A 21,541-nucleotide genomic window follows, 5' to 3' on the forward strand; every position below is an offset into this window, starting at 1 on the left:
GACTGGCGCTGAGTGAACAGCTGTGTGGCTTTAGTGACTCAATCTTTTATGGTCTTAGGTTCCTTATCTGAACAATGAAACAGATGACACTGTTATCATATCTGATAATACGATAAAGCTCAAATGGGTTAATATGAAGTCATAGAGAGTGACTAAAAGACAGTAATTGCTAGAAGTGTGTTTTGTCTCTCATTTTTCAACAGTCTATACAAAGCTATACTGATTTTCTGTGAGGCAGAAGAAGAGCAAGCAATCAAAATATTAATTCTATCAGTAACTTTCTTATCTTTTCTTTATGCTAGTAATCTTTTCATGAATTCCTGTTGTGAATTTACTTTCTTTCCAGCCCCTGGGATATTGTTTTATGTTGATAGTCCTCTATTCATGAGCAGTTTAATGAGTTCCTTAGAGACTGATATGTCTTTTGAGACTCAGATTGAGACATTATATCCAGCTTTTCACCTTGTATTCTGGGAGACCATTGTATTTCTCATCCTTGTCATAGTGAAAAAAGCCTGCCATTTTGCTCTTGCCACCAGAGATCCTGGACTAGATTTAGGCACCAGATTCTCAAGCCCTCTCACCTTCAGGACACTTTCAGTATCTCTACTGAAGGCCCTCTTTGTTCTTTTCCTCACGAGTCCTGTAAACTCTCACATAAGAAATTCTCCCACACCCTTTCTCTTTATGCACCACTGGCATGATAATATGTTGAGTAATTGTCCAACTTCTTCTCAACCATATCAGTTTGCAAATGTGTAATTTCTTTATACTCTTAGCTCTTAATTTAGATTCTGGTGTTTTAATCATATAATAATGTGTTAGTTGAAGTTTCCTGCTATATGTTTTGTAGAAATAAAAGTGATGTAATAAAACAAAAATTTTAGGGGCTCTGAGACTTTTCCAAAACACCCCATTCTTAGAATGTGAGACCCTAAAAACACAAAAATGGTTAAAGTCAGACTCGGAGATTTTCCAATCATCTCAAGACTGTGAGATCTTTCCTATACCTGACAAATAAAAACAATGGCCCCGAGTAGTTCTCAGAAAAAAAGCACAGAATATACTGACTGATAGCCACCCGGCCTCTAGAAAGCCCTAGATAGGGTCCTGACGCATGTAGTCATTAACTCATGCCCTAATCACCCAATTCTGAGAAACAAACAAAAAAAAAAAAAAAAAAAAAAAAGAAAAAAAAAGGACAAAACCCCTCAAAGTTTTGAAATATACAAACAAGTTTCTAAAAATGTAAAAACAAAGTTTTAGTGGCCAGGTCAAGCTATACTGACCAAGCTGAGTTAAGACAAAACAAAAATGACTGCTTTAGAAAAAAAGAGCCCCTCTACCCCTCCCGGTGATAAATTCTGAGAAAAAACACCAAGAGTCATCCTGACCCTGCCTGACCACCCAGTTCCTCTCCCCTTGGAAATATTTCCAAGCCAGCCTTTTCTAAGGACATATGGAAGAACTAGAAGAGAAAATGACTAACTAAACCAAGAACAGCCCCTTGAGCAGGCCTAGCCAATGCCTAATTTTTTTGTCCTAAGATCCACTAATGAGAGTAACCCAATTACTCTGTTGCTGAAATCTGCCAACTGTAAAGTATAAAAAAATATATGCTTTTTGAGTTCAGGGTTGACTCTCCCTGTGAGGATGAGCAACCCCATGTATGTGGAATAAAAGCCTCCTGTTATTACAGCGGTGTATTGTCTAATTGTGTTCTATGGGTTGCTCTCCTGAGCTAAGACTCCTAAGGGTCTCACCTTTCTCTATAGAAGCCCTCTCCCCCTGCAGCAAATGTTGGCTACTCTAGGGACAGACAACTGCTCAAAATGCAAAGATTAACTGACAATGAGAACTCAAAACACATAGGCACAGGGGAAGATTTCCTGAATAGAACATCAATGGCTTATGCTCTAAGATCAAGAATTGAGAAATGAAATTGCAAAGTTTCTGTAAGGCAAAGAACACTGTCAAGAAGACAAAATGGCAGCCAACTGATTGGGAAAAAAATCTTTATCAATCCTAAATCTGATAGAGGGTTAGTATTCAATATATACAAAGAACTCAAGAAGTTAGACTCTAGAGAATCAAATAATCCTATTAAAAATGGGCTACAGAGCTAACAAAGAATTCTCAACTGAGGAATATCATATGGCTGGGAAATACCTAAAGAAATGCTCAACATCCCTAGTCATCAGAGAGATGCAAATCAAAACAACCCTGTGATTTCACCTCACACAAGTCAGAATGGCTAAGATCAAAAACTCAGGTGACAGCAGATGTTGAGGATGTGGAGAAAGAGGAACACTCCTCCACTGTTGGTGGGATTGCAAACTTGTATAAACACTCTGGAAATCAGTCTGGCCGTTCCTCAGAAAATTGGACATAGTACTACATGTAAAGTCAACTATTTCACTCCAGGGCATAGACCTCCAAAGATGCTCCAACATATAACAAGGACATGCTTCACCATGTTTATAGCAGCCTTATTTATAATGGCCGGGAGATGGAAAGAATTCAGATATCCTTCAACAGAGGATTGGATACAGAAATTTGAGTACATTTACAAAATGGAGTACTATTCAGCTATTAGAAACAATGACTTCATAAAATTCATAGGCAAATGGATGGAACTTGAGACTATCATCCTGAGTGAGATAATCAAGTTACAAAAGAACACACATGGTATGCAATTACTGATAAGCAGATACTAGCCCAAGAAAGCTCTGAATACCCAAGAAACAGTTCACAGACATTATGAAGCTCAAAAAGAAGGAGGGCCAAAATGGGGATGTCTCAGTCTTTCTTAGAAGGGAGACCAAAACACTCACAGGAGGAAATGGATGGGCAAATAGAGGAACAGGAATTGAAGAAAGAGGCTGCCTTACCTGGGGATCCACCATATATGCAGCGACCAAATCCAAGCACTATTGTTGATGCAGGAACCAGATAGAGATGCCTCCTCAGGGACTGTTTTAGAGTCATATGGATGCAGCTGAGTATGCTTGCAGCTAACCATCAGACTGAACACCAGGACCCCAATGAAGGTGCTAAAGAAAGGAGTGAAGGAGCTGAAAGGGGTTGCAACCTCAAAGAAAAACAACATTATCAACCAACCAAACCCTCCAAAACTCTCATTAACTAAAACACCAACTTTTTAGCACACATTGAGAAACCTATCGATCCAGTTGCACATGTAGCTGAAGATATCAGAGTCTGGAATCAATGGGAGAAGAGACCATTGGTCCAGGGACAGAACATTTTCACAATGTAGGGGAATGTCAAGGCAATGGGGTGAAGAGGGTGATTAGAAGGGAGTTCACCTTTCAGAAGGCAAATGGAGTGTGAGGGGGGATGGAAAAGTAGCAGGGGGAAAGAGATAACATCTCAAATGTAAATACAGTTTATTTAATAGAAAAAAAGAAAAAGAAAACATTTTAACAACAAACAAAAAACCAAACAAACAGGAACTTCATCTCCTCTTATCCAGGGTTTGTTAGCATTTTATGTACACAATCAAGTGAAAAACACAGAGGACAACAGATCAGAGAATAATTTACTGGGTTTGAAATCATTCTACAAAAAAAAAAAAAAAAAAAAAACAAAATAATAGCCCAGCTCCATTTTATAGACCTTGAAAAGTTGAAGATAATGATCTTTCTGGTGCTTATGTTGTATATATAAAATCTAAATCTTCCCATCCTATACTAATTGGAATTCATGTTTATGTGCTCATTAAAATTTTTCTTTATGTAAAAGGGATGACAATGGGGGTTCTTTGCATAACTGGTTGTCTTAGTCAGGGTTTCTAATCCTGCACAAAACATCATGACCAAGAAGCAAGTTGGAGAGGAAAGGGTTTATTTGTTTATTTAGCTTACACTTCCATAATCTGTTCATCACCTCACCAAAGTTTCACAAGGCAAGTAGGCAAAGTCTCACAAGGTAGGCTGGCAGAGAGAGAGAGAGAGAGAGAGAGAGAGAGAGAGAGAGGGAGAGAGAGAGAGAAAGCCTTCCTTGTTCCAATATCCTTATGTAGGTATCCAACAGAAAGTGTGTCCCAGATTAAAGGTGTGTATCACCACACCAGGATCTGGGACTTGCTTGTCCCAGACGACCTTGAGCTCAGTGATCTTCTTGCCTTAGTTTTCTAAGATTCTTAACCTGTGTGCCTCTGTATCAGGATCAAAGGTGGGCCTCCCAATTCTGGATTGTGGTTGTTCCAGATATAGTCAAGTTGACAACCTGAAATAGCCACTACAACTCTCTATCAGATGTAGGATTCGTAAAGATCTTTTCCCAATGAGTTGGTTGCTATTTTGTTCTGTTGACAGTGTCTTTTGCCTTACAGAAATTTGCAATTTTATGAGGTCCAATTTGTTGATTGTTGATCTTAAAGCATAAGACATTGGTGTTTTCTTCAGGAAAATTTTTCCTATGCCCATGTGTTCAAGGCACCTTTCCACTTTCTCTTCTATTATATTCAGTGTGTCTGGTTTTTGTGGAGGGCTTTGACCCACTTAGATGAGAGCTTTGTAAAAAGTGATAGAAATGGGTTGATTTGCATTCATCTATGTTTTCTATATACAAGTTTTATCAGTAATATAGCTTGAGGTCAGGGATGGTGATTCCCCTAGAAGTTCTTTTATTGTTGAGAGTAGTTTTTGCTATTCTTGGTTTTTGTTATTCCAAATTAATTTGAGAATTGCTCTTTCTAACTTCAGGAAGAATTGATATGGAATATTGATGGGGATTGCACTGAATCTGTATACTTCTTTTGGCAAGATGGCCATTTTTATTATATTAATCCTGCCAGTCCATAAGGATGAGAGATCTGTCTATCTTCTGAGATTTTCAGCTTCTCTCTGCAGAGGCTTGAAGTTATTGTCATACAGATCTTTTATTTTATTTTTGTTTATGGTTGGAGTCATACCAAGGTATTTTATATTGTTTGTGATTATTGTGAAGGTTGTCATTTCCCTAATTTATTTCTCAGCCTGCTTATTTTTTGAGTACAGAAAGGCTACTGCTTTGTTTGAATTAATTTTATATCCAGCCACTTTGCTGAAGTTGTTTATCAGGTTAATGAGTTCTCTGGCAGAATTTTTGGGGTCGCTTAAGTATCCTACTATATCATCTGCAAATAGTGATATTTTGACTTCTTCCTTTCCATATTTATTTCCTTTAAATTCTTTTGTTCTCTAATTGCTTTGGCTATAACATCAAGTTCTATATTGAATAGGTAGGAAGAGAGAAGGCAGCCTTTTCTAGTCTCTGATGTTAGTGGAACTGCTTCAAATTTCTCTCCATTTAGTTTAATGTTGCCTACTGGTTTGCTCTATGTTGTTTTTAGTATGTTTAGGTATGGACATCAAATTCCTCATTTTTCCAAGACTTTTACCATGAAGGGGTGTTGCATTTTATCAAAAGCTTTTATATCATCTTATGAGAAGATCATATGGTTTTATTCTTTGAGTATGTCTATACAGTTGATTATGTTGGTGGATTTCTGCATATGGACCCGCCCCTGCATCCTGGTGAATGATCGTTTTGATGTATTCTTGATTTCAGGTTGCAATAATTTTATTGAGGATTTTTGCATAGATATTCATAAGGAAATTTTGTCTAAAGTTCTCATTCTTTTTTGGGTATTTGTGTGGTTTATTTATTAGTGTAACTGTGGCTTCCACAGAAAAAGTGGTACATTTACACAATGGAGTACTACTCAGCTCTTAAATCAATGACCTCATGAAATTTTCAGGCAAGTTCATGGAACTAGAAAATATCATCCTGAAGGAGGTAACCCATTCACAAAAGAACACACATAGTATGTACTCACTAATAAGTGGATATTAGTGTTCAGTGAATCTAATGGTAGGTGTGTGAGGAACAGGGTGGGTCACTGTACATAGACTTTTATCCAGACACTCTGTGAATAACTTTATATATCCACCAATACATTTATTTGATCCTGCTCCCAATTTCTAAGCCTTGCTGCAATGTTGAAAACTCAAATTTCCAGATAAGCTTTGCAATTTCCCATATTCAAACAAATGTGTTTTATTTCGCACTTAGTCCAAAGATTTGCATGCTCTAATTTTGTTGTAGTGTTTCCCTCCCTCTTTTATACTGTGAACTTCTAAGAAAAAATCTTTCTATGTCTTCTGTGGAAATTTTTTTTTGTTCATATAAGAACACTCAAGTTCCTTACACATTCTTTAATATACTACAAATACCACTTGCTTTTGTTTCAATGAACTCTCACAAAGTGTGATAGCTTCTGGCTTCTTTATAAAATTCCTTGGCCTTGTTAAAAGACTGTGCACTTTTTCACTATGAAATCTGAACTAAAGGAGGTATATACATTAAAACCATAAGAATCAGTAAGGTAACTAAGGGACAAAGGTATAACTAAATAAACGACATGTGTGACCTCTGGATGAGTACCTAACATTATTCAAGGATTCATGGTATAAATTTGTCTAAAGGGGCAAATAGGAAAGTAGAAAAAAGTAGAAAAGTCAGGTAGGGCAGATTTTCAAACTGAGAATTCTGGATGCAAATCTATAAATAATGATACTCAATGCAAAGGTTTCAAGGTGAGTATCGTGAACAAAATAAAATATCATGCCATTAATAAAATAAGCCTGGGTTCCATCCAGAGAATATATTTGAAGAGAAAAACTTATGTTAACAAATATTAAAGGTTCTTGGGAACTAGTTAGATATTCTTGCCATAGCTCTGACAGATGACTTGAAAGTAAATGTTGAGAAATAGACTTCCAATCCCAGTAACTGCAGAAAATTAGACCAATGTCTTTACAGACATGTTTCTCCCACCAACCCCCCCATGTGTGTGACTGTGTGTGTGTGTGTGTGTGTGTGTGTGTGTGTGAGACACATGTGTGGAAATGCACACACAGACACAAGTGTTTTGAAGATAATGGCAGATGGTCAGATGCAGGCTGAGCTTGGAAGGGAGTTAACCATTGTAAAGAATACATACTTCCTGGGTGACAGTGACATTCATAAGGATTTTCTAAATATACAATTTATTCTACCACCCAGATGAAGCCTAGATTTACAGTGAACACCCACACTATAATGGCGTGAAGAATCAGATTGTGGAGTTCAGTAAGAAAGTGTTTGGAAATGAAAGACCTGGAATATCTGTAGACATGTGTAGTCTACCAAAGGCCCTCATACTTTTCTGAAGACCTTGACTGGCATGTGAACTCTGAAGTCACAGGAGAAACATGAAGGCTCCTCCTAGAAAGTTGCCACTAAAAGCAGAGGTAAAAGTGTTCAGAGTCATCTTGTGGTAAGAAAGACAGTATTTGGGATGTGAGTCTTTCCAAAATCAACCTTCACAGGCTTCCCACCCATTCTCCAGCATACTACTTCAGGTTCATTCAAGTTCATTCAATCCAGGAATTTAACTCATCTTCAGAACAAAATGTTTTCCTGAAGCAAAGAATAGGCTCATATTTCTCCACTGATAATGTAATGTTTTGGAGAAATACAGTGCACAAACAAGAAGAGCCTAGGGGAAACTCTGGCTATAAGACACTGAAATACAGAGAATCTCAGATGACAAATTAAATTTAAATGAGCCAAGGGCTTATATGTAATTCCAGCGCTTAGGTGGGAAAATAACAAGGGTTGTGACTTTTAAGCTTATACAGAGCTATGCAGCAAATACCAGCCAGGGGAAAATGGGGAAGAAACTATTTTAAAGATTCAACTATGAAAAAATACTAGATATTATGTAACTGAAAACTATATTTCCTAAATGAAAAGTTCACTAACCATCTTCTCAGTAAATTGGATGTCATGTCACAGAAGAAAACCAATAATGTAGAAGGCAGATCAATGACAATTATCCCATCTGAGTAGGGGGGGATTGACTGCAGAAAGATTTACATGGCTTTAACAGCACAGGAGATAGCATGGGGCAGTGTATGATGCCTAATTTGAACTATGGAAAGAGGGAAGGCACAGAATGAGCATGACATACGTTTGAAAATATAGTGACTTCAGTGTTTAGATGGAGGAATCAGTTGACGCTAGTCAGCATGAGTGCACATAGAGCCATATGCACATCTTAATCAAAAGGTACAGAAACGATAAGATAAAGGAAAGAATTTGAAGGGCATTGAAGGAAAAAAAAAGAGCATTATATATGTAGCCAAAGTAAAGCCAGCACATTGTATAGTCCCCTTTGTTTACTTGACAAAAACCTAGATATATCTGGGATGAGGGAATTTCAATTCAGGAACCCACTCTATCAAATTGGGCTGAGAGCATGCCTTTTGGATATTTTCTTCCTTTTTAATTTACTTTTTTTTTTTTTTTTTTTTTTTTTACTATTTATTAGTTCACTTTACATCTCAATATTTGCCCACCTATAGTCTCCTCTATGCACAGCTTCTTCCCGTATTCTGTTCCCTTCTCCTATGAGAAAAGGGCAATCCCCCGGCTATTACCCCACCCTGGTACATCAGGCCACTGCAGAACTAGGTGCCTCCTCTCCCACTGAGGCCAGACAAGGTGGGCAAGTTAGGTGAATAGGATCCACAGACAGGCAACAGGTTAAGGAACAGACCCCAGTCTCATTGTTGTAGGACACACATGAAACCAAACTTCACATTGCTACATATGGGCAGAGGGCCTAGGTACAGCTATGCAGGCTCTTTGGCTGGTGGTTTAACCTCTGGGAGCCCACAAGGGTCCATGAGATTTGACTCTGTTGGTCTTCCTATTGAGTTCCTTTCCTATTCGGGTTCCTCAATCCTTCCCCCAACTCTTCCACAAGACTCTCCAAACTCCCACGTAATGCTTGGTTGTGGGACTCTGCTTCTGTTTCAGTCAGCTGCTAGGTGGAACCTCTCAGAGGACAGTTACACTAGTCTCCTTTCTGCAAGCATGACAGAGTATCATTAACAGTATCAGGAATTGGTTCCTGCCAATGGGATGGGTCTCAATTTGGGCCAGTAATTGGTTGACATTCCCTCCATCTGCTCCATCTTTGTTCCTACACACTTTATAGACAGGAGAAAGTTCAGGTCGAAGGTTTTGTGGGTGGATTGCTATCCTTATCCTTCCACTAGGAGACTTGCCTGGCAACAGGCAGTGGCCACTTCAGATGCCATATCTCTCTCTGCTAGGACTCTCACCTACAGTCACTCCATAGACTACCTGGAGACTCCCTGCCCCATACCAGGTCTCTGGGCACATTGAATGTTTTCTTATCTGCTAATTGATGTAGGTGGTCTTAGCCCACTGCGGGAGTTCTCATCCCTATGCACGTGGGACTCTGCTGTCTATAAATGGAAGTCAGAGCAAGTCAGAAGAAGCAAGATTCTGCGAATCACTTCTCAGTAGTTTCTGCCTTAGTTCCTGCTTCCAGGTTCCTGCCTTGAGTTTATTCTATGTCTTTCCTTTATAATGGACTGAAATGTGGAGGCTAAAATAAACCCTTTCTTTCTCCAAGTTGCTTTTAGACAGGATTCATCAAAGCAACAGGGAACAAACTAGGACAGCAATTGTTTCCTTATCATTATGCTGAAAGACTAAAACAGAGGTGTGCTGTAGAGCGCTGGAAGGTAATACAGCTATCTGTGAAGAATTTTATTTCCAGTAAATTATTCTTTAAAATGAGGATTAAGCAAAGAACATTTTACTAAACCAAAACTGAGATATAATAATCACAAGGGCTATGATTTTACTACTTGGCAAAGAGTGATTTTCCTCATGAGAGGGAAATGACATTCTAGGGAAATCACACCCACTGGGAAGTAAGAAAAGAATATAAGTAATGAGTGCAAATATGTAGGTAAATATAAGGGAAAGAGATACATTTTATTTTTCCAATATAGTTGACATTCTTTTCTTTATTTTTTTAAATTGATTTTTTTTAAACTTACATTTCAAATGTTATCTACTTTCCTGGTTTCCCCTCTGGAATCTCCCTATCCCATCCTCCCTCCCCCTGTGTATGAGAATGTTCCTTCACCCACTACTTCCCTCCTACCTTCCCACTCTGCTATTCTTCTACATCAGGGTATTGAGCCTTCACAGGACCAAGGCCCTCTCCTCTTCTTGATGCCTGATAGGCCACACATTTGTGGTTGGAGACATGGATTTCTTCATGTGTATTCTTTGGTTGGTGGTTTAGTCTCTGGGTGCTCTGAGGGGTCTGGTTGGTTGATATTGTTGTTCTTCCTATGTTGTTGCAAACCCTTCAGTTCCTTTAGTCCTTTCTCTAACTTCTCCATTGGGGACCCCATTCTCAGTTCAATGGTTGGTTGAGAGCATCTGACTCTATATCTGAGGCTTTGGCAGAGCCTCTCAGGAGACCGCTATATCAGGCACCCTGTCTAAGATACTTGACTTTGGAAGTTAGCAATATGTTTATAATACAAAAAAAATGTTTGTAAACAATAGCACAAAATGGAAAGAGGACAATAAAATTTTATTTTTGGAAAATTTTTAATTATACAAAACCTAAATTAATTGCTGGTATAGTCACTTAAAATAATCGAACAGCCATAGATATACAGTAAGCAATTTAACTGAAATATGTTTAAAATTATTTGAATAATGTCCAACAGCAATAACAGGAGAAGTAAATCCTAGTGTGCTTAAATCTCCCATAAAGTAATTGCATTGAATTTTGGGTCTAGAAGAGCACACACGAGACAGAGCAGGTGAAAATAGAGAAAGAATTAAAGTGAATAAGGCTAGGGGTAAAATTTTGCTATCTACTTAAGGCATATATAGTAAAAATCTGTTTGATATATAATTTGGTACTGCTACATCCTATCTCCTTTACTTGCTGTCTTAGTTAGGGTTTTACTGTTGTGAACAGACACCATAACCAAGGCAACTTTTATAAGGTGAACATTTAATTGGGGCTGGCTTATAGGTTCAGAGGTTCATTTCATTAGCATCAAGGTGGGAACATGTCCTCATCCAGACAGGCATGGTACAAGAGGAGCTGAGAGTTCAAAATCTTCATCTGAAGGCTGCTAGCAGAATACTGGCTTCCAGGCAGCTAGGGTGAGGGTCTTAAAGCCCATACCCATAATGACACACTTACTCTAACAGGGCTACACCTAATAGTGCCACTCCCTGAGCCAAGCATATACAAGCCATCACACTTGCTATCAATCTTACAAATTCCATAGATTCATTAGACCTAGTTTTGAATCACTAGGTGGTTAATTGTTTATATATTTTTAACTCGGTGTTGTCAATTGTTTATTTATTGTTTCTTCATTCACTGTGGCCTCAAATATTCAGGTCCTAAATTAATTTTTTTGGATATTTATAGTCCAGAAGGTACAAAAATATCTAATGCTTAATGAAGCAAAAAAAGTTGGTTTGGTATAGTCATGATTGGTTATTTCCTGTATGATTATGTTTACTTAGCACCATATAGCACAATAACACACACGCAACACACACACACACACACACACAAACACACACACACAATTCTTAATTATGCCACCATAATACATATCTAAATTATTAAAAGATAGACAGAATGTAAACATGATAAATGACATAAACCCCACAATGAATGACTTCACTTCATAAAAATGAAGTTTTCATTCGTGTGAAAATTTTAAACAAGAATATGGTAGAGGATAGAATAGGATATGTTCAACTCCTATATTTACTCCTTAAGTATTTATTGGTCCAAGATAGTGGCCATAAAATTTTAGTATTAACTGTAAATTTGACATAACCTAGAATCAGATGAAAAGACTGTAATTGAGTATTTATCTTCAACAGGTAGGTCTGTGTCTGGTACATCAATCAGGTAGGGCATATCTTGGATGGATTGTTTTAATGCTAATTGATTTAAGAGGGGCCAGGCCAAAATATGTGGTATCTTTCCCTGGGCATGTTGTCCTGTAATGTATAAGGAAGGTACCTAAGCATGACCTAATGAGCCAGCCAACTACAAAGCAGCATCCTCCATAGTCCCCAGTGGGCTTCCTTAGAAGTGAGTGAGTCTCTATCAGAGGCAGTTCTCGGTGGGGTAGCAAGCAACCTAGGCTTATGGTTTCTATCTGGATTCCTGCCCTCATTTCTGTCAAAGATGAGCTATGACCTGAAAGTGTAACATAAAATAAATATTTTCGTCCCCAAGTTGTTTTTGTTCAGAGTTTTTTTTTTTTTTTTTTAATTAAAACAAACAAAAAAAAAAAAGGAATTTGTACATATTAAGATTGGGGTGTCCATATTCTAACAGGCAGTATACCTTTGTGTGGAAATTGCCCCTTATTGCTCTCAGTGTCTATTTTAAAAGCTGTGTTCTATGTAAAAGCCGGAAGTCCCACAAGACCTTGCTTTGAAATTATCAACTAATTTTTTAGTGGTTAAAACTTTCTGAGCTAGCCAACAATTTATTCATTTAACACTCTTCATAATTCTTTTTAAAATGGCTTCAAATTGTTGTTCATAAGCAAATGCAAAGAACATGTTGCTTTTTAAAAATGATTTATGTATTTATTACATATAAGCACACTGTAGTTGTCTTTAGACACACCAGAAGAAGGTATCAGATCTCGTTACAGATGGTTGTGAGCCACCATGTAGTTGCTGGGATTTAAACTCAGGACCTCTGCTCTTAACCACTGATCCATCTCTTCAGCCTACTTTTCATAACTTTAACCCTCTTCTGTAAAAGATACTGGATTGTATTCTCAAATTTGATTGTAGATCCCAGATAACATTAAAGGATCTCATTATTGATCAAAACCCTAATACCTATAAGTAGTCAAGGACACATGTAGCTCAAGACAGTTCATAGATACTTGACAGGAACAAAGCCAGAATTCCATGGATTCTTAGAATTTTTATCCAAAATAACACAATAGACTAAGTCCAAGTACTCCAAAAATTTCCTCGGACGTTATCCAGTAAAAAGATCTGATTCATGAGACTACAAAATCCAGTTCCATATTTTTTTCTAGATATTCCTTGGTAGCCACAGTTCCTTTGATCTGTTAAGGTGACATAAATCAAAGATAAATTAATCACAACTCCAGGATCTCTTATGGTTGCTTGCCTCGTGTATACAGGATTATAAAAAAAAAATCTTAAAAGAATTAATTTCTTTTTATTTTTTTCATGTCAAAACATCTTTAATTCAGCTTCCAAGTCAATTCCAGCATTAAATATAAAACGTGTTCTTTTTTTATAAAAAGGAAAGAAGCAGTTTTATCCTGTGCTTATATTGTGTTTAGGCTAAGGCAATTTGCACTCTAAAGTTTCCAGATATGTACAGGTGCTCTAGAGATTATGTTGTCTGAATTTTATCAGTTATTTTTTTCTGGAATAAGTTAAGATAAAGATGTGTTTTTGCTTTATCATACAGAGTTGAAATAGGCCTAGAGCCAAAATAAAACATAGGCTGAATCTTCTATAGGAATATTATTAGTTTATTTTGTGGAGGAGGAAATTGTGTATTTGTCGCCCATTCCTGTGAACAAAGAAGAACTAATAAAGTTAAGTCAGTGTCAGCCTTTAGATCTGTATGTGCTCTCCTGGGGACTCAGAGTGTCTTATGGAATTGAGTGAGTGGGAGGCTGTATGGTAACTGAAAGTTCATACTACAGTTGTAAAGCTTTCACACTGAAAATACACAAAACATAACATTTCAACAGCTGTTACAACTCATCTAATATTAGGATTGCCTTATTTGCCTTATAAAAATTGATCTGAGAATATTCACATCCTGACTTTACCAAGTGAAACACTTCATTCGGAAAAAAAACATTTTTCCAGAGAAAATGGATTGATCTGGAAAGTATAATAAACGAGGGAACCTCAAACTCAGAAAGACAAAATGGACACATCCTTTCATACACGAACCAAGTTTTAGTGTGTATATGTGCAGATAGAGAGGCTTACATTTGGATAGAGCCCTAAAAGCTAAGGAGAACAACTGAGTGCCGAGAGGTGCTGAGGAAGGTGATGGGGAGCAGCTGACACCTCACAGGGAAGCAGAAGGAGACAGAAGGAGGGGTGAGATCCAGAGAGGGGCTGGATGTGGGGCAGGCCGACTCCACCAAAACGCTTTACTTGAATGTGACACTGATGATACCTAATGATTTCTTGTTTTTTATTGTCATTTTTATTAGATATTCTCTGTATTTACATTTCAAATGTTATCCCCTATCTGATTTCCCTACCCCATCCCCTTGCTTCCATAAAGATGCTCCTACTCCCAACCGTCCAATCCCACCTCAGCCCCTAGGCATTTCCCTACACTGGAAGAACAAGCCTTCACTGGACCAAAGGCCTCTTCTCCCACTGATGCCAGACAATTCTATCCTCTGCTACGTACACAGCTGGAGTAATGGTTCACTCCATGTGTACTCAATGATTGGTGATTTAGTCCCTTGGATCTCTGGGGAGTTTGGTTGGTTGATATAGTTGTTCTTCCCATGGGGTTACAAACCCTTTCTGCTCCTTCAGTTTTTTCTCTAGATCCTCCAATTAGGTTCCTGTGCTCAGTCTGATGGTTATTTTAAAGCATTCTCATCTGTATCAGTATGGTTCTGGCAGAGCCTCTAAGGAGGCATCCATATCAGGCTCCTGCCAGGAAGCACTCCTTAGCTTCAGAAATAGTGGCTGGGTTTGGTGACTGCATATGGGATGGGTATCCAGGTGAGGCAGTCTCTGGATGATAGTTTCTCCAGACCCTGCTCTGCTATTTGTTCCTGTATTTCTTTCCTTGATTATTTTGTTCTTCTTTCTAAAAGGACTGAAGCATCCAAATTTGTTCTTCCTTCCTTTTGAGCTTCATAACTTCTGTGAATTGTTTCTTGGGTATACTGAGCTTTTGGACTAGTATACCCTTATCAGTGAATGCATACGATGTGTATCATTTTGTGACTGGGTTACTTCACTTAGGATTATATTTACTAGTTTCATCCATTTGCATCAGAATTTTATAAAGTCATTGTATTTAATAACTAAGTAGTAAACCATTGTTAATATACCAAATTTTCTGTACTCATTTCTTTGTTGAAGGACATCAAGTTTCTTCACTGCTTCTGGCTATTATAAATAAGGCTGCTGTGAACATGGCGGAGCATGTGTCCTTGTTATATGTTGGAGCATCTGGCTCTTCAGATAGTACTATTTGCAATTTTCTGAGTAAATGCCAAATTGATTTCCAGAGTGGTTGTACCAGTTTACAACCCCACCAACAGTGGAGAAGTGTTCCTCACTCTCCACGTCCTAAACCATCATCTGCTGTCACCTAAGTTTTTTATCTTAGCCATTCTGATTGGTGTGAGGTGGAATCTCAGGGTTGTTTTGATTTGCATTTCCCTGATGACTAAGGATGTTGAATATTTTTTTAGGTGCTTCTGAGCCATTCAGTATTCCTTACTTGAGAATTCTTTTTCTTTTCTTCTTCTTTTTTTTTTTTAGCTCTGTACCTCATTTTTAATAGGATTATTTGATTCTCTGGAGTCTAACTACTTGAGTTCTTTATATATATTGGTTATTAGCTCTATATTGGATGTAGTATTGGTAAAAATCCTTTACCAATCAGTTGGTTGCCTTTTTGTCCTTCTGTTATCTTACAGAAGCTTTGCAATTTTATGAAGTCGCACTTGTCAATTCTTGATCATAGAGTATGAGCCATTGGCATTCTTTTCGGGAAAATTTCCCCTGTCCCTATGTGTTCCAAGCTGTTGCCCACTTTCTATTCTATTTGTTTAAGTGTAACTGGTTTTATGTTAAGGATTTGACCCACATGGACTTGAAATACATACAAGGAAATAAGAATGGGTCGATTTGCATTCTTCTTCATGTTGACTGCCAGTTGAACCAGCACCATATGTTGAGGATACTATCTTTTTTTTTAAATTAAATGTGTTTAGCTCCTTTTTCAAAGATTAAGTGACCATTGGTGTGTGGATTCATTTCTGGGTCTTCAATTTTATTCTATTGATCTACCTGCCTGACTCTGCACCAATACATGCCATTTTTATTACGATTGATTTGCTTGTGGTCAGGGATGGTGATTCCCCATGAAATTCTTTTATTGTTGATCATAGTTTTCTATACCCTGTGTTTTTTATTATTCCAAATGAATTTGCAAATTGCTCTTTCTTACTACATGAAGAATTGAGTTGAAATTTTGATGGAGATTGAATTGATTTTGTAGATTGCTTTTGGCAAGTGGACCATTTTTAGAATATTAATCCTGCTAATCCATGATCATAGGAGATCTTTCTATCTTTTGAGATCTTCTTCAATTTCCTTCTTCAGAGACTTGAAGTTCTTGTCATACAGATCCTTCACTTGCTTAATTAGGGTCATACCAAAGTTTTTTATATTATTTGTGACTATTGTGAAGGATGTTGATTTCATAATTTCTTTCTCAGGATGTTTGTTCTTTGAGTAGAGGAAGGCTACTGATTTGTTTGAATTTATTTTATATTCAGCCATTTTGCTGAAGTTGTTTTTAAGGTCTGGGAGTTCTCTGGTGGAGTTTTGAGGGTCACCTAAGTATACTATCATGTCATCTCCATAGAGTAATATTTTGACTTCCTTTCCAATTTGTTTCTTTGACCTCCTTTTTTGGTCTAATTGCTCTGACTAGGACTTCTAGTACTACGTTATAGGCAGGGCAAGAGTGAGCATCCTTGTGTAGTTCCTGGTTCTCCATTTAGTGTGATATTGGCTACTGGATTGATGTATATTGCTTTTATTATGTTTAATTATGGGCCTTGAATTCTTGATTTTTCAAGCATTTTATCAGAAATGGGTGTTGAATTTTGTTAATGCTTTCTCAGCACATAATGTAATGATCATGTTTTTTTTCCTTTGATTTTGTTTATATAGTGCATTACATTGATATATTTCTGGATATTGAATCCTACTTGCATCCCTGGGATGAAACCTACTTGTTCATGGTGAATAATCATTTTGATGTGTTCTTGGATTCGTTTGTGAGAATATTATTGAAAATTTTTGCATCTATCTTCATAAGGAAAATTGATGCAAAATATTATTTCTTTGTTGGGTTTTTGTGTAGTTTAGGCATAAGTGTAATTGTGGCTTCAAGAAATAAATTGGGTAGTGTTCCTTCAGTTTCTATTTTGTGGAACAGATTGAAGAGTATTGTTATTAGGTATTAGGTCTTCCTAATAGAATCCTCCACTAAACCTTTCTGGTCATGGGCAATTTTGTTTTTTTGGTTGGGAGACTTTTAATGACTGCTTCTATTTCTTTAGGGGTTATGTTACTATTTAAATTGCTTACCTGATCCTGATTGAACTTTGGTACCTGGTATCTGTCTAGGAAATATTCTACTTCATCCATATTTTCTAGTTTTGTTTAGTATAGGCTTTTGTAGTAGGATCTGATAATTTTAAAAAAATCTCCCCAGTTTCTGTTGTTATGCTTCCGTTTTCTTTTCTGATTTTGTTATTTGAATATGATCCCTGTGCCCTCTGATCAGTCTGGCTAAGGGTTCATCAATCTTGTTGACTTTCTCCAAAACACAGCTCCAAGTTTTGTTGATTCTTGTATAGTTCTTTTTGTTTCTACTTGGTTGATTTCTGCCCTGAGTTTGATTATTTCCTGCTGTCTACTTCTCTTGGGTGTATTCGTTTTATTCTAGAGCTTTCATGTGTGGTGTCAAGCTGCTAGTATATGCTCTCTCCAGATTCCTTTTGAAGGTGCTCAGAGCTATGAGTCTTCCTCTTAGCACTGGTTTCATAGTGTTCTGTAAGTTCAGGTATGTTTGGTCTTCAAATTCTAAAACATCTTTAGTTTCTTTCTTATTTATTTCTTGTCCAAGTTATTTTTGAGTAGAGTGTTGTTCAGCTTTCACATATTCATGGGTTTTCTGTTGTTTTTGAAGACCAGCCTTAGTCCATGGTGATCTGATAGAGTGCCTAGAGATTAATTCAATCATTTGTCTGTTGAGGCATGTTTTGTAACTGATTATATGATCAGTTTTGGAGAAGGTGCTGTCACATGCTGAGATAGAGGTATATATTTTGTTTTAGAATGAAATGTTCTATAGATGTCTGTTAAATCTATGTGGTTCATAACTTTTGCAGTTTTACTATGTCTTTGTTGAGTTTCTGTTTCCTGACTCTGTCCATTAATGAGAGTGGGGTGTTAAAATCCTCTACTACTATTGTGTGTGGTAGAATATATGCTTTGAGCTTTAGTAAAGTTTCTTTTATGAATGTGGTTGTCCTTGCATTTGGATCACAGATGTTCAGGATTGAGAGTCTATTTTGATAAATTTTTTCTTTGATGAGTATGAAGGATCCATCCATTTCTTTTTTGATAACTTTTGGTTGAAAATCAGTTTTATCTGATATTAAGATAGTTACTCCAGCTTGTTTCTTGGGACTATTTGCTTGGAAAAAAATTCCCAATCCTTTATTCTGATATAGTGTGTCTTTGTCACTGAGATGAGTTTTCTGAATGTAGCAAAATGCTGGGTCCTGTATAGGTATCCAGTTTATTAGTCTATGCCATTTTCTTGGAGGAACTGAGTCCTCTGATGTTAAGAGATATTAAGGAATAATGATTGATTTCTGTTATTTTGGTTGCTAAAGGTAGAATTATGTTTCTGTAGCTATCTTCTTTTGGGGTTGTTGCAAGATTACTTTCTTGCTGTTCCTAGGGTATAGTTTCCATTAAAATATGGAACACTTCACAAATTTTCATGTCACCCTTGAGCAGGGGCTATGCTAACCTTCTCTGTATCATTCCAATTTTAGTATAAAATGCTGCTGAAGTGAGCATAATACCTAATGTTTTTTGTGCTAATTTTTGCTTGTGTTTGAGATTGTTTATTGGATCTTGAAGTTTTTTTATTGACATTTAGATTTCTGAAACAAAACAACAAGAAAATAATACAACACAAATTTTGTTGATTAAAGAGGATATAAAACCTTAACACATAAAAGTATAAACTAGGAAACAGAATCAGATACACCCAGTTTTATCACATACTAATTCTTTCTATGTATTTTCTTTCTTTCTGTTAGAAAAAACTTTAGACTTACATTTTATGTTAATTTTTTAAAAGAAAAAAAAATCGTAGTCAATTCCTTCTCTGGCTGTTCTAAAGGAAAATGTAAAAATTTGTTTCATCTTCAATGCAGGTGGCACTAAACAATCATATATAGTTCTCAAAATATATGTTTTGTTTTTTCTATGTTGTTTTCTGACAAACCAGATTCAATAGCTCCTTGTAGAAGTCAAGTTAACCTGCATTGATTGGCATCCATAAGTTCTGTTCGTCTTGCCTCTGCCTTTCCCCATGCCATGTGCTCACTCAAATAAGTTGTTCTGCTTGGATTTGCTACCCTTAGTTTAGTTTTTCAAGCACCATCTACAAACCCACTATTGTACACAGCAGAATTTATGGGTTTTCTCCACTTGGAATGTAGTCACATCCTTTCTTCTAACAACTCAAGCCCTCTTTTTGAGTGAGTACATGTTCAAAGGAAGTTGAATATTTTCTCTGAAATACTACCAAATTTGAACATCTCACATTTATAAGTTCTTTCTAGAGACTCATTGAATTGCCTTTGATAACTAATACTTATTATATTCTTTATATTTTAGTTAACCACATAAATACTTATAGTCTATCACACTACATATTTAGCTTTAATAAGATTATACAGATACTTTCAATGACTTTTTCTTTAATGACCCTATGTCAGTTCCCTTAATAAGGAAGGTGTCTGAGTTTATGAATGATAAACACAAAGAAATGCAAGGAATACATGCTACAGGTAAATCTTCATTTTTAGAGAAATTTGCTCACAATAGTATTAAGTTAACAAGAGGAATCTTATTCAGAGTATCATTATAAATCACAAACAGTGTGTGTGTGTGTGTGTGTGTGTGTGTGTGTGTGTGTGTGTGAGAGAGAGAGAGAGAGAGAGAGAGAGAGAGAGAGAGTCAGTCTAGATTTCCTTCTCAGAAATGTTTTGTCATCATGCTTTATTCTTCCCCATACCTTTACAATCTAACAGGCTTTATAAATTCTTTAGTTTTATGCTTTACCTATTTTTTGAAGTATATTCTAATGAAAATCATTCCAAAGCATTATTCATAATAGATATTATAAAATAAATTGAAACATGTAATTGAATATAGAGTTTCTGAGAAATAAAAACATCTTGATTTGCAACCACTTTAAAAGGATGGATTAGAATTGTTTTTGGAGATGAACATGAAACACTGTTATGACAGTGAGAAAGAAACAAAAGGTAGTTTTTATTAGTTGCATGTTGCTATGCCCAATCTAACCTTCTGGAATAAACATAGTATTTTGGTGTGATAACTGCTCATAAAGTAAATCTATAATTGTGTTTTATTTTCATTTTGTCGCATTAAATTAAGTCCTGTCTTGTTATGATCACTGAGATTCAAATTCACATTTTATTTTTAAACACATAATACACCACCTGAAAATATACAAAGCATGCCAGTGTACTACAGTGATCGTGTATTGCCATGAGGATAACTGAGAAATAAGACTGATCTCACTCAGTGTATGATGAAATGTATGTTGACGGTCCTGGTTAGTGTTTTTTATTATTAGTTTCATGCAAACTAGAATCACCAAGAAAGAGGAAACCTGAACTGAGGAATTGCCTTTATTTTATTGGCTTGTGGCATACCTATAAGGGATTTTTTAAAATTAATGGTTGATATGGGGGGTACCAGCCCATTGGGGAGGTGCTACTCCTCAACAGATGGTCTGGGATTATAAGAGAAAGCAAACTGTGCAAACTATGAAGAGCAAGCCAATAAGCAATATTGCTTTGTTGGTTCTTCCTGGGTTCTGCATCAGTTCCTGTTATTGGCTTTCTCCTCTGGGTCTCTGTTCTGGCTTTCTTTGATAACACACTATTTTCATATAACCTACAAAGTGAATCTAATCTCTTCCACTTTCTAGGTACATCTGTGACAGAAGCAGAGCAACAAGCTAGGCCACAGGATAGTGGGCACGGTTGTGATAGATCTGGCCACAAGGTTTTTCTGTCTTGGGCAATTTTGTTGGAGGAAGGTAGGTGGTTTAAGTTGCAGCTCTAAGTTGGAAAAGCTATTGAGGAATCAGAGCTTAATGAATTGTTGTAGGAATTTGGAATACAATGCTTGAAGAAATCCAGGCAATATTGGCTTGTTGGCTTGGCTTGTCTGGTGAAGCTTCAACTAGAAGTTTAAGAGGCCTTCAAAGGTGCTATGAGGGCCATTTTCATGCCATTTTGAGTCTGCAGTTTAATAAGAATCTGTCATTTCTGGTAATCTGCTACCAAAGCTGTGATTAACAAGATACAATCATCATTGAAATGAAACCTTCGCTTAACTCGAAAAGATGCTGGTTAACTAGCACGGGGAAAGACAGCTATGATTAACAAGAGAGCAGGATAACCAAGAGGAATTCTGGTATTTCTTCAGTGTCAATAAACACAGTTGTCATTCAAAAGTTGCCAAGGCATTTTATATAACTTAT

Source organism: Micromys minutus, assembly GCF_963924665.1.
Source record: "Micromys minutus genome assembly, chromosome: 26".
NCBI classification, from domain to species: Eukaryota; Metazoa; Chordata; class Mammalia; order Rodentia; family Muridae; genus Micromys; species Micromys minutus.